We start from the raw sequence: 11,264 nt of genomic DNA, 5'->3' as shown, positions 1-11,264 counted from the left end.
AAACCAGTCCCTTTAACATCTCATATAACAGTGGTTTGGATCTAATGAACTCTTTCAGTTTTATTTTGTCCTGGAAACACTTTCTCTGTCCTTCTATTCTGAATGACAATTTCGCTGGATAGAGTATTCGTGGTTGTAGGTTTTGGATTTTCATTACTTTGAATATTTCTTGCCAGTCCCTTCTTGCCTGTAGTGTTTCCCTTGAGAAGTCAGCTGATAGTCTAATTGGGACCCCTTTGTACATAATTCTTTTCTTCTCTCTTGCTGCTTTTAAGATTCTCTCTTTATCCTTAATTTTTGACATTTTGATTATAATGTGTCTTGGAGTGGTTCTCCCTGGGTCCAGTCTCTTGGGAACTCTCCTTGCTTCCTGGACCTGCATGTCTATTCCCTTCCCCAGGTCTGGGAAGTTCTCCTTTATTATATTTTCACTCAATTTTTCAAGTTCTAGTTCATCTTCCTCATTCTCTGGCAAACCAATGATTCTTATGTTGGGCCTTTTATAGCTGTCCCAGAGGTTTCTGATCCTCTCATTGTTGCTTGCCATTTCCTCTCGCTGCATTGGTTGACTGCTTGTTCCTTCTCCATATTCCAGTTTGTTGAAATGAACTCTGGATTCCTCACCATCTGTCTCGTATGTGGTTTTGTTCCTTTCGTTATGAAAGTTTTTCGCTTCTTTCATATCTTTTTCCTGCTCTTTTGTGAATTCTGTAAGCCACCTGATAACAATGGCCCAGAACTGAGCCTCTGACAGGTTTCTTATCTGTTCATCTGTCAGGTTCTCTATCTGCTGTCTGGTGAGTTGTGCCACCGGGATCTCTATATTTGTCTGCCACATTTTGACAGATGCGTTTTGTTTTCCTGGGCTGGCTGTAGGGGGCAGTGCCTGTGTACGCATCACAAATCAGCGACCGGCTGGCGCCTGCCTGTCCGCGACCTATTTCGCAGCCCTGTGGTGCTTTCTGTGGGGGCGGGGGTCCAAGATGGATTCACACAGTTATTCAGCGAGGAGACCGGGATCCGTCCTCCCGCCCCCCTGGGCCTCACTGTTCAAGGCGATGCTGCGGCTGCTCTCCCCAGCGCTGGGGTCGCGCACGCCAGGGGCTTGATTGGAGTCGCGCACGCCAGGGGCTTGATTGCCTCCCGGATTTTTCGATGCCCCCCCCGCCGCTCCGCAAACAGCTTTGCCTTCTTTAACTCTTACCTGCCCAAATGGCACCGCTGGTTTATAACTTCATATGTTGGGCTTCCGTGTAGTTTTATTTTCTGGAATTTCTAGTTATCCTTTGTTTTGAAGTAGTTGTATTCCTCTATAGTTGTAGAGGAAGACCTAGCGTGTCCATCTAAGCCTCCATCTTGGCCGGAAGTCCGGTATATATATTTTATTGATCTTTTCAAAGAACCAGCTTTTGGTTTATTGATTTCCTGTGTTCAATTTCATTGACTTCTGTTCAAATTTTTGTTTTATTTTCTTCTGCTTGCTTTAGAATTAATTTGCTCTTTTTCTAGTTTTCTAAAGTGGAAGCTTAGATTATTGATTTTAGATTTTTTTTTTTTTTAAATCCTCACCCAAGGACTTTTCTTGCTTTTAGTGAGAGAGTAAGGGAGAGAGAGAAAAACTGATATGAGAGGAACACCAATTGATTTCCTCCCATACACATCCAGCCTGGGGATCATACATACCCAGACTGGGGATTGAACCCACAACCTTTCTGTTACGGGACAATGCTCCAGCCAACAGAGCCACATCAGCCAGGGAAGATCTTTCTTCTCTTATAGTATATGCATTCAGTGCTATAAGTTTTCCTCCAAGCACTGTTTCTGCTGCATCTCACAAATTTTGTTAAGTTGTATTTTCATTTTCATTAGTTAAAAATATTTCTTAATTTATCTCTTTTACCTGTGTATTATTTGGAAGTGTACTGTTTCATCCCCAAGTATTTTGGGATTTTCCAACTACTTTTGTTATTAATATTTGGTTTAATTCTTTTGTGCATTGAGACCATAAATTGTGTGATTTGTGAAGGTGTTTTTTATTGCCCAGAATGTGATCTAATTTGGTGAATGTTCCATGTGAACTGGAGAAGAATGTATTCTGTTGTTGAATGAACTAGTCTATAGAGGTCTATTATATTCAATTGATTGATGGTGATGTTGAGTTCACCAATATCCTTACTGATTTCTGTCTGTTGGATCTGTCCATTACTGATAGAGGGTTGTTGAAGTCTACAGCTATAATAATTGATTTATCTGTCTCTCCTTGCAGTTCTGTCAATTTTTGCTTTATGTTTTGAAGCTTTGTTGTTAGGTATATACACATTAAGAATTATTACATCTTATTGAATAATTGACCCCTTTATTATTATGTAGTGCCCCTCTTTAGCTCTGATAATTTTTATTACTCTGAAATCTGCTCTGTCAGACATTAATATAGTTACTCCAACTTTCATTTGCTTAGGGTTAACATGGTATGTATTTATCCATCCCTTTATTTTTTAACCTATCTGTACTTCTATATTTATTTTTTTAAGATTTTATTTTATTAAGCCAGGCAACAGAAGAAAAATACCTTATGCTATCACCTATTACAGGAGACTAATGAACAACACAAACAAATGAGCAAAATTGAACCAGAGGTATGTAAACAAGGCATAAACTAACAGTGACAAGGGGGGAGGGGGAAGGGAGAAAAGGGGGTAAGAAGGGGAAAGGTCTAGTCAAAGATCAGGTATAAATGACCCATGGACATGGACAACTGAGTGGGGCTGACTGGGAGAAGTGGTGGGCAGGGTGCGGGGAAGCAATAGGGAAAGAAGTGGGACAACTGTAATAGGAAAACAAACAAAAATTTTTAGTGGGGGGAAAATAATGAAAGCAAAATAAGTTAATAAATGAGCCAGCAAACCCCCCACCCCCCAAAAAACAACCTCACTTGTAGGACAGTGAAGAAAAGAAAATGTAAAGTATGGAAATGCAATTTTAGTGAATATTAGGACAAAGATTTTCCTTCACACTGTATATTTTTCTCCCTACCTGATCCCTCCAGAATTTGGCATTCTGAAGAAGTAAGCAATGACATAAGGTTCTTTGCATAAAACTAGTAAGACCAGTTAATAGAGATTTTGTTGACCATGACTTTGACTGGAATATAATGCCTAAAGGAGACATGCTTGGGCTCTGGCTGTTACCAAAAAGCCCTGAGGACCTGGGCTTGACTTTTGAAGGTAATAAAAGCCCACAAGAAAAAAGGCCTGGTACCTTGGTTGGTTGTGCGGTCCATAGCAATCTCTCCAGGGAAGGAACGAAGGTTGCTTTCCTGAAAGGTGGCTAGAAGGGACATTAAAGCACAATTGAAAACCTGAAGGACTTGGAAAAGACAGGTGTTTACAGGCAAGGCTGAATGGCAGGTATGTGGCTCAGCTCCTGTGCCCTGAAGGGCAGATTGAAGATCACCCTAAATGTTCCTTGTGTAAGTTCCAGCAAAGCAGACGTAAAGATCATAAGTGATCATTTGCTGCTCTGTTGTGTTTATCCGAATGAACAGGATAAATTAAAACTGGACTTAATGCGGTCCCTTTAACGACAAGGAGGGTAATCTTAAGAAGAAAATTCGCGATTCAAGGAAAACCACAATGCTCAGTGGTAGACTATAAAGTAGTGCAGCCAACTGTCTTTAAAGTTTAGTTTTATTTAAAGTTTGTTTTCATTTGAAAGTTAAATAGGTCTGTGACATCATCAAAGATGCTTAATTTACAGGCAAGAAGAGTATCAAATGCCTTGCAACTGGATGTCTTTCCGATAAGGGAGTCTTGCTGATATAGAGACTGGTAAAAAATAAAAATAAAAATAAAAAAAAAGAATTTATTTATTTTTAGAGAGAGGGAAAGGGAGGGAGAAATAAAGGGAGAGAAACATTCATTTGTGGGTTGCCTCTCGCACACCCCAATGAGGGACCTGACCTGCAACCCAGGCATGTCCCCTGACTGGGAATTGGACTGGTGGCCCTTTGATTCACAGGCCAGCACTCAATCTGCTGAGCCACACCAGCCAGGGCTTTATCTCTGTATTTAAAGTGCATTTCTTTTTTCTTTTTCTCTTTTCTTTTTTATCCTGACCTGAGGACATGTTTATTGATTGTAGAGCGAAGTGAAGAGAGGGAGAGAGAGGGAGGGAAACATCAATGTGAGAGAGACACATCAATTGGTTGCCTCTTGTATGTGCCCCATATGGGAACCGAACTCGAAACCCAGGCATGTACCCCAAAGGTCGAATTCACAGCCTTTTGGTTTTTGGGATGATACTTGAAGCAACTGAGCCACACCGGCCAGGGCTTAAAGTGGGTTTCTTTAAGACATGTTGGGTCTTCTTTTTTGATTCACTGTTTTAAATTGTGTATTTATATGACCACTGACATTTTAAATGATTATTGATACTGTTGGATTAGTAGCTACCATATTTGTTAGTTTTCCATCCATTACCTTTTTTTCTTTTCTTTTTGTTTTGTCCTCCACTCTTTTTCTGCTTTTTCTGGCTTTAATTGAATTTTTTCTATGATGACATTTTTCCACTTTTAGCATATCATTATACTTTTAAAAAAATCTCTTAAAAAGTGTCCACCCCTGAATTTGCAATATACATTTACTTCATAAGCTGTACATTGGTCTACTTAATGGTGTCCCACAAATCTCTTAGGGTCTGTTCACTTTTCTTTGTTCCTTTTTCTTTCTCATCCTTATCCAAAATTCACTCCCAAGTCTACTTTCAACTAATACTATACCACAGTGGTCCCCAGCCTTTTTGGAACCAGGGATCAGTTTCAGGGAAGACAATTTTTTCACAGACTGGGGGGTGGGAGGTATGGTTTCTGTGTGATTCAAACACATAACATTCAAGCTCACCTCCTGCTGTGTGGACCAGTTCTGGTTCCTAACAGGCCCAGACTGGTACTGGTCTCCGGCCCAGAGGTTTGGGGACACGTGCTCTACCACTTTATGGATAGGGCAAGCACCTTTTGACAGTACGTATTCCCAATTCATCCTTCCCATCTCTTATGACAATTGCAGTAATTGATTTCACTTAAACAGAAGCTACAATCACCACTTACATTGTTGCCATTGTTGTTTTTACTTGTTTGTTTGTTTTTTGTTCATCACTTTACCTTTTTTACGCAGCCGCCCATTGCCATTACTAGGTCAATTAAGAATGGTCATTTATTCCTTCTCTAACACTCTTCTTTATATAAATCTGTTTCTGACCTATAACAATTTCCTTCTTTCTGAAGAACTTTTAACATTTTTTCCAAGGCAAGTCTACCAGTGACAGATTCTGTTAATTTTTGTTGGTCTAAGAAAGTTTTTATTTCTCTTTACAATTATAGATTGTTGTTCTTTCTTTCAATACTGTAAATATTTCCTCCAGTCCCTTCCTGCTTGAATGGTTTCTGATGAAAAGTCTAATGTAATTCCTATTCTTGTACCCCTGTAGGTAAGGTTCCTCCCCCCTAACTTATTTCATGATTTTTTGTCTTTGATTTTTCTGCAGTTTGAATATGATATAACTCAGTGTAGATTCTTTTATATTTATCCTGCTTAGTGTACTATGAGCTTCCTGTATCTGTGGTTTGGTATCTACCATTAGTTTTAGAAAAGTCTCAGTCATTATTGATTCAAATATTTCTTCTATTCCTTTCTCCTCCTTCTGATATTCTCATTATGCATATATTATATGTTTGTAATTATTCTACAGTTCTTAGATACCCTGCTTCAAGAATATCTTTAGACATCTCTTCAAGCTCATTGACTCTTTTCTTGGCTGTGTCTAGTCTATTGATGAACCCATCAAAAGTGTTCTTCAATTATATTTTGATTCTTAAAGTTTCATCTCTCTGCCTATATTTACCCATCAGATCTTGCATGTTGTCTGCTTTTTGCATTAGAGCCCTTAATGCACTAATCATTCTTGCTTTAAATTCCTGGCTTGATAATTATAACATATCTGATATCTCTGAGTTGGCTGGATCTGATGCTTGCTATAGCTCTTCAAAGTCTGTGTTTTTCCTTTTAGGTGCTTTAGGATTTTTTTAATGTAGATATGATGCACTGGGTAAAAGGAGCTGAGAAAAATAGGCCTTTAGTGTGAGGTTTTATGTTTATCTGGCTAGGAGTTTGGCTCTGTTTAGTCTTTGCTATATCTGTAGGTGTCAGAGCTAAAATTTCCTCTGGCATTCTTGTTTTTGTCTCCTCTGTTGCCTTTGGGTTTTCCTAGAGATTTCTTAAATATGGTCTGAGAAGTGCAGTTTCATCGCCTGTTATACACCAGCCCTGTTGACATGGTGGTAAGGAGAAGTGTTCGTTAGTTCTGTGATTAGATCTTAGTCTTCTAATGGACCTGTGCCCCCAGCCTATGACCTTCACAAGTGCTTTTCTGTTTGGTTTCCCCCCCTTATATGAAACAGAAAGGCAGAGGGGGCTAGAATTGGGCATTTCCCTTTCCCCAAGTCAGTTAGGTTCTGGTAAAACCTGAATAAGTTAAGCTCTGATAAAACAGTTTACTTTGAGGACAAGCCTTAACAAGTACAGAATAATCTGGGCATATCTCAAAATGACTACTTTTCCCTTTCCCCTGCCAGAAGCACAAAGGTTGTTTTTTCCTCTGGCCTCCACTGTGAGAAACTGGAAGGGCTCCTGGGGGTTGAACTCCAAGAAGTATGAGGGTCCCCCTAAGAATGGGTCCTCCTGAAATCTTACGAACTCTCAAACTTGTCCACACTGAGCCTCCAGCAATTCATCAGTTATACTTTGATTTTTCCTGCTCTAGTTTCTGCCCTGGGCGTCTGCTCCAGTGAGCTGTGATTCTAGTATCTGCCTGCCTTTTTCTCCAGTTGTTTGGGTAGTGTTTTGTCATGTGACCTCAATTCTCTGATGAGTCTAAAAGAGTTGTTTTTCAGTTTGTTCAGCCTTTTTCTTATTGTAAGGGTGGCAGTAACAACTTCCAAGTTCTTTACATGCTAGACCAGAAAATGAAAGTCCCTTGCCTCTATTTATTTATTAAAATATACTTGGCATACAGTATTAGTTCCAATGACAAATATTAGCTTATTTGTTTTGTGACGCAGGTTGGCACGTGGGACACATAGGGGGCTCACCTGCAGTGAGTCCCTGTGGCACCTTCTCTGGCAGCTTCCTAGCTTGCAGACTCCGCAGCGCTCTCACAGACCCAGCAGTGAGGCTCTATGTATGTGGCAAGGTACACGCCCTGCCAGGCGAGCTCAGGAGGGACCCCAGCCGGCCTCCTGGCAGCTTTCTGGTGAGGTCAACAGCACCTCCACCCTGGTGGCCTACTAGCACTCTCTGCAGACAGCTTCCAAGCTAATTTTGTTGGCATCCTCACAGGTGATTGTCAGCCCACAGTCCTGGACTGGAGAGCCCACTGAACTCCACATCCAGTGGGCTATGACCACCATCTCCCAGGTCAGAATCCTTCTTGTGGGCACCTCTCTTCACTCTAGGATATTCTGTAGAGTTCTTTTGTCCTCTTTTAGTTAATTCCCTATTAATAGTTAATAATTCTTTGTATTAAACTTACATTGTTTAAAATACCATGTGGTTTCTGTGGCCTGGCTGAACCCTAACTGATAGACCTGGCCATTTCCTTATGGGGTACGGGACATTGTGAATTTATGTTTTTGGTTGCTGGGTTTTGTTATATTCTTCAAATAGTATGAATCTTGGTCTGGCACATAGTTAGGTTTCTCAGCAGAAGTTGGTCCTACAGTCTTGCTGCTGAGCTTTGTTAGGGTGGGTCTGGAGCTGCTGTGGGTCTAGAGCTGCTATTGGTCGATGGCTAATTTAGCTCTGTTATAAAGGGTGATGCCCTTCTAAGGATTCTACCCAATATTCTGTGAATTAGGAGGCCTTTCCACATGGCCCGTGGGAACAACACAATATTCCCACCCCTGTGTGAGCTCTGGGGATGATTTTGTCTGCTCCTTGCCAGGGATTCTTGCCCCAGCCTCCTTGCATAGTTTCTCTCACACAGGTACAGACCTATTCTAGGCTGAAGACTCAAGGGACCTTTTGACATCATGGAGCACTGCTGTCTGTGCAACCCCATCCCCCAGCACTGCTTCACACGATCTAGCAGCCTGGGCCTCCCTGACCTCCTAACTCTGTCTCCTCCCTCAAGGAGATGGCTGGGCCTGTCTGAATTTCCCTCCCAGGCACTGTAGCCTGGCAGCCACCTTGGCCATGGCTGGTATAGTCATAGGGCTCAGCCTCTCAGATTTCCTTCTATTGGGGAATCACTGTCCTGCACTGCTGCCCGGGGACTGGAAACCATCACCTCACTTCTTGTCCAGTCTTCTCGTTGTTCAGTGGCTCCTTTTACTCTAAATTTATTTCATAAACAAATGGCCAAAAAAATGGAACAGCCTGCCAGGAGTTTGATGATGTTTCAGAACAGGTGGTGCCTTCTGGCTAAGATGACTGACATGATTAACACTCCCTTTTTTATTTTATTAACCAGTCACGGTGTGAATGGGAACAGCAAGGTGGCACAGCCTGGTGTTGACCCCCACAGCAAGCTTGTGTTGTACCAGCTTCCACCAGGGCCAAGGCACCATGAGAATCAGTGCCTCCTCACAGAAGCCCAAGTGAGCAAAGGAGCTGATTCCCCATGAACTGGCACAGGCAGAAAAGCAGAACCACCCGCCCACCTCCGTGGCCCACCATGACTCCAGCAGTCTTTGGACAACGAGGAGTCAGACCAACAAAGCCACCTACCTCTAGCCATTCTGGCCTTGGCCAGAGGACCAAGTTGCAGAGCACTATGCTGGACTCGTCCCTGGCCTTCTGCAGCTATCTGTGCTTCTGCCTGAGGCTCTGGCGACAGCCACACCTGGATCGAAGTAGCTGGTGGTGGCCAGTGCTGCCTGCTACACGTCCATGCTCGGGGAGCGGCACTGAGCCCCGCCTGGCAGCTGTGCTTCCACGCGGGATGCCAGGAGTCTGGAAAGTCAGCCTGTCAAGGTGAGCGAGAACCAATGCTGCTCCCCAGACCCTGGAGCCTGTGATTTCCAAGGAAGCCAAAGTCTGTAGCTGCCTTTCCTGGTCTCATGTAGGCACCTTCTAGTTTCCACAGCTGGGACTCTGTGAGTCTCAGGCCCCTCCCTTTGCAGTGCCCAGACCTCTGGGTGGAGAACGGAGGCAGGGTCCCGTGTCTGCCTACAGCCGGGCCCAGCACAGGCAGGACATCTGGGAAGCCCCCTCAGCTTGGGCAGGACTAGTGCAGCAGCCTTCACTGGTGGCAGGCCTACCAAGGCAGCTGTTCTGGAGGACAGTTACAGGGAAGCCTAAGGCATGGGGGTTGGGGGCTGAGCCCCCGACAGGCTCTCTCTGCGCATGTCCCTGCCCCCAAGTGAAGAATTCAGCTATAGGAATGTTACAGCTTCTGGCTTCCCATGGTGGTGCAGGGAGAAGCACCCAGGGGAGCTTGGGTACTGTAGTGTCCTCCCCACCTCCCGAGCCACATCACCTCTGTCCTGCACTCTGAAGTGCAGTGTTACTCAGAGCATGGAAGGTGAGCAGAAGGTGGGAACCAGTGGACATGATGACCAGGGATTGTGGAGAAGACAGTGGGACCAGACTTCCCCAACTGGCCCACCCAGAAAGGAGTGGGCAGAGTTGGAAAAGATGCCCACTTTGGGGACTCAGGCACAGGGCTTCGTGGGGAGAGCTGTAATGGCCACTGTGTTGTTGGGGGCACCATCACACAGGCGTCGGACCGTGGGGCCAGTTGCCCACATGAGTGTCCTTACTGGCATGGGCAGTCCCCTTCTCTCCATGGAGATAAGCTCACACCAGCTCCGCTTTGGGGTCTGCCCTCCTGCAATCCTCAGCCTTTTGCCTGGGGCCTCCTTGACGGGGCAGAGTGGTTCTGAGCTCTGTTCTCTGGCCAGGCTTTACTTGAGGTTTGCTCTGAGAGCTCCTTCGTCCATCCCCTCCCAGTAGGAGCGGTAACTTTGGTGATCCCTTATCTCCCTTGGTTACATGCCTCTATGCCACCGAGATTTGGGACATGGAGGCTGAGGAGACGATCAGTGACAGAAGCTGGTCCCTTCACTCATTCATCAGAGAGGACTAAGTCAGCTCCCCTTGTGGAGCTGCTCACTCTTAAATGGGGACAACCAGCGCAGCAGAAGAGGGTGCAGTTCTTGTTAGAAACCACTATTGCTTATTTGGCCAAAGCGGCAGAGTCCCCAGAAAGGATGCAGCCCTGGTGCTGGCAGTCCATAGGACCCAAGGCTTCTGCTCCAGGGGCGGGTTAATAGATCTGAGCTGAGGACAAACGCTCCTGCTCTCTGAGGAGCTATAGAATGAGCTTCTAACATGTAGACTTGCCATGTCTTGGCACTGTGCCATCTTCATTTTTGGGACCGGGCTGGTGAGGATAAATATGAGATTCAAATGAGTATACAGAGATTTTCAGTCCTGGGCAGTCTTGGCTGGGCAGAGGGGAATGGGCTGCGTCTCCCCTGGCCTTCTCATTGGCTACATACCTCTGCACAGGACACTTGTAGCTCAGAGATTTCCATGTGGCCTGTGCTAGTTGGACCAGCTTGCCTAGTTATCAGCCCACATCCTTTCCAACTCTCCATTTTAGAGAATCATTCCAGGTAATGAAAACAGACTGCTTCTCGCCACGGGATAGCTTGCAGTGGACCACTGCCTCCTAAGGACTTGAGGAACTGGCCATCATTCAAAAGGCGTCAGCTTGACGGTCAGCAGAGTCACTCTAGCAGCCACGACTCCGAGGGGAGCTCAGGAGGTAAGTCCTACTTCCTGCACTGACTTTTCCCTCGGGGCAAGCCCAGGTGGCTGCTAAGAGGCAGAGAAGGTAGAGGAGTTCTACACAATTTCGCAGGGCTGGAGTGACACTCCAGGAGTAGTGCCACAGGTAGAGTGGACCTCACAAGGACTGCAGATGAGCTCAGTTTCAGCGGAGCCCCGACCTGGCCCTTGGTGGCCTGCCCCTTGCTATCCACCCTGGAGGGAGGCAGCATTCTGACTCTCTACCCTTCTGTCATATACAATGCCAGACAAGTCACCAGGCATACCGAGAAACAGGACTGGGCGTGGTGGGGAGGTGATAAACCCAACAGAGACTAAGATATTGGAGCTATAAGACATGGGCTTCAAAATAAGTGGTTAACATAATAAAGTAAATAAATAAGATGTAGAGTTTCACAGAGAATTGAAATTCATAAA

This window comes from Furipterus horrens, unplaced genomic scaffold, assembly GCF_987537825.1.
Source record: "Furipterus horrens unplaced genomic scaffold, mFurHor1.1.pri manual_scaffold_5, whole genome shotgun sequence".
Lineage (NCBI taxonomy): Eukaryota > Metazoa > Chordata > Mammalia > Chiroptera > Furipteridae > Furipterus > Furipterus horrens.
This window is presented reverse-complemented; position numbering follows the sequence as displayed.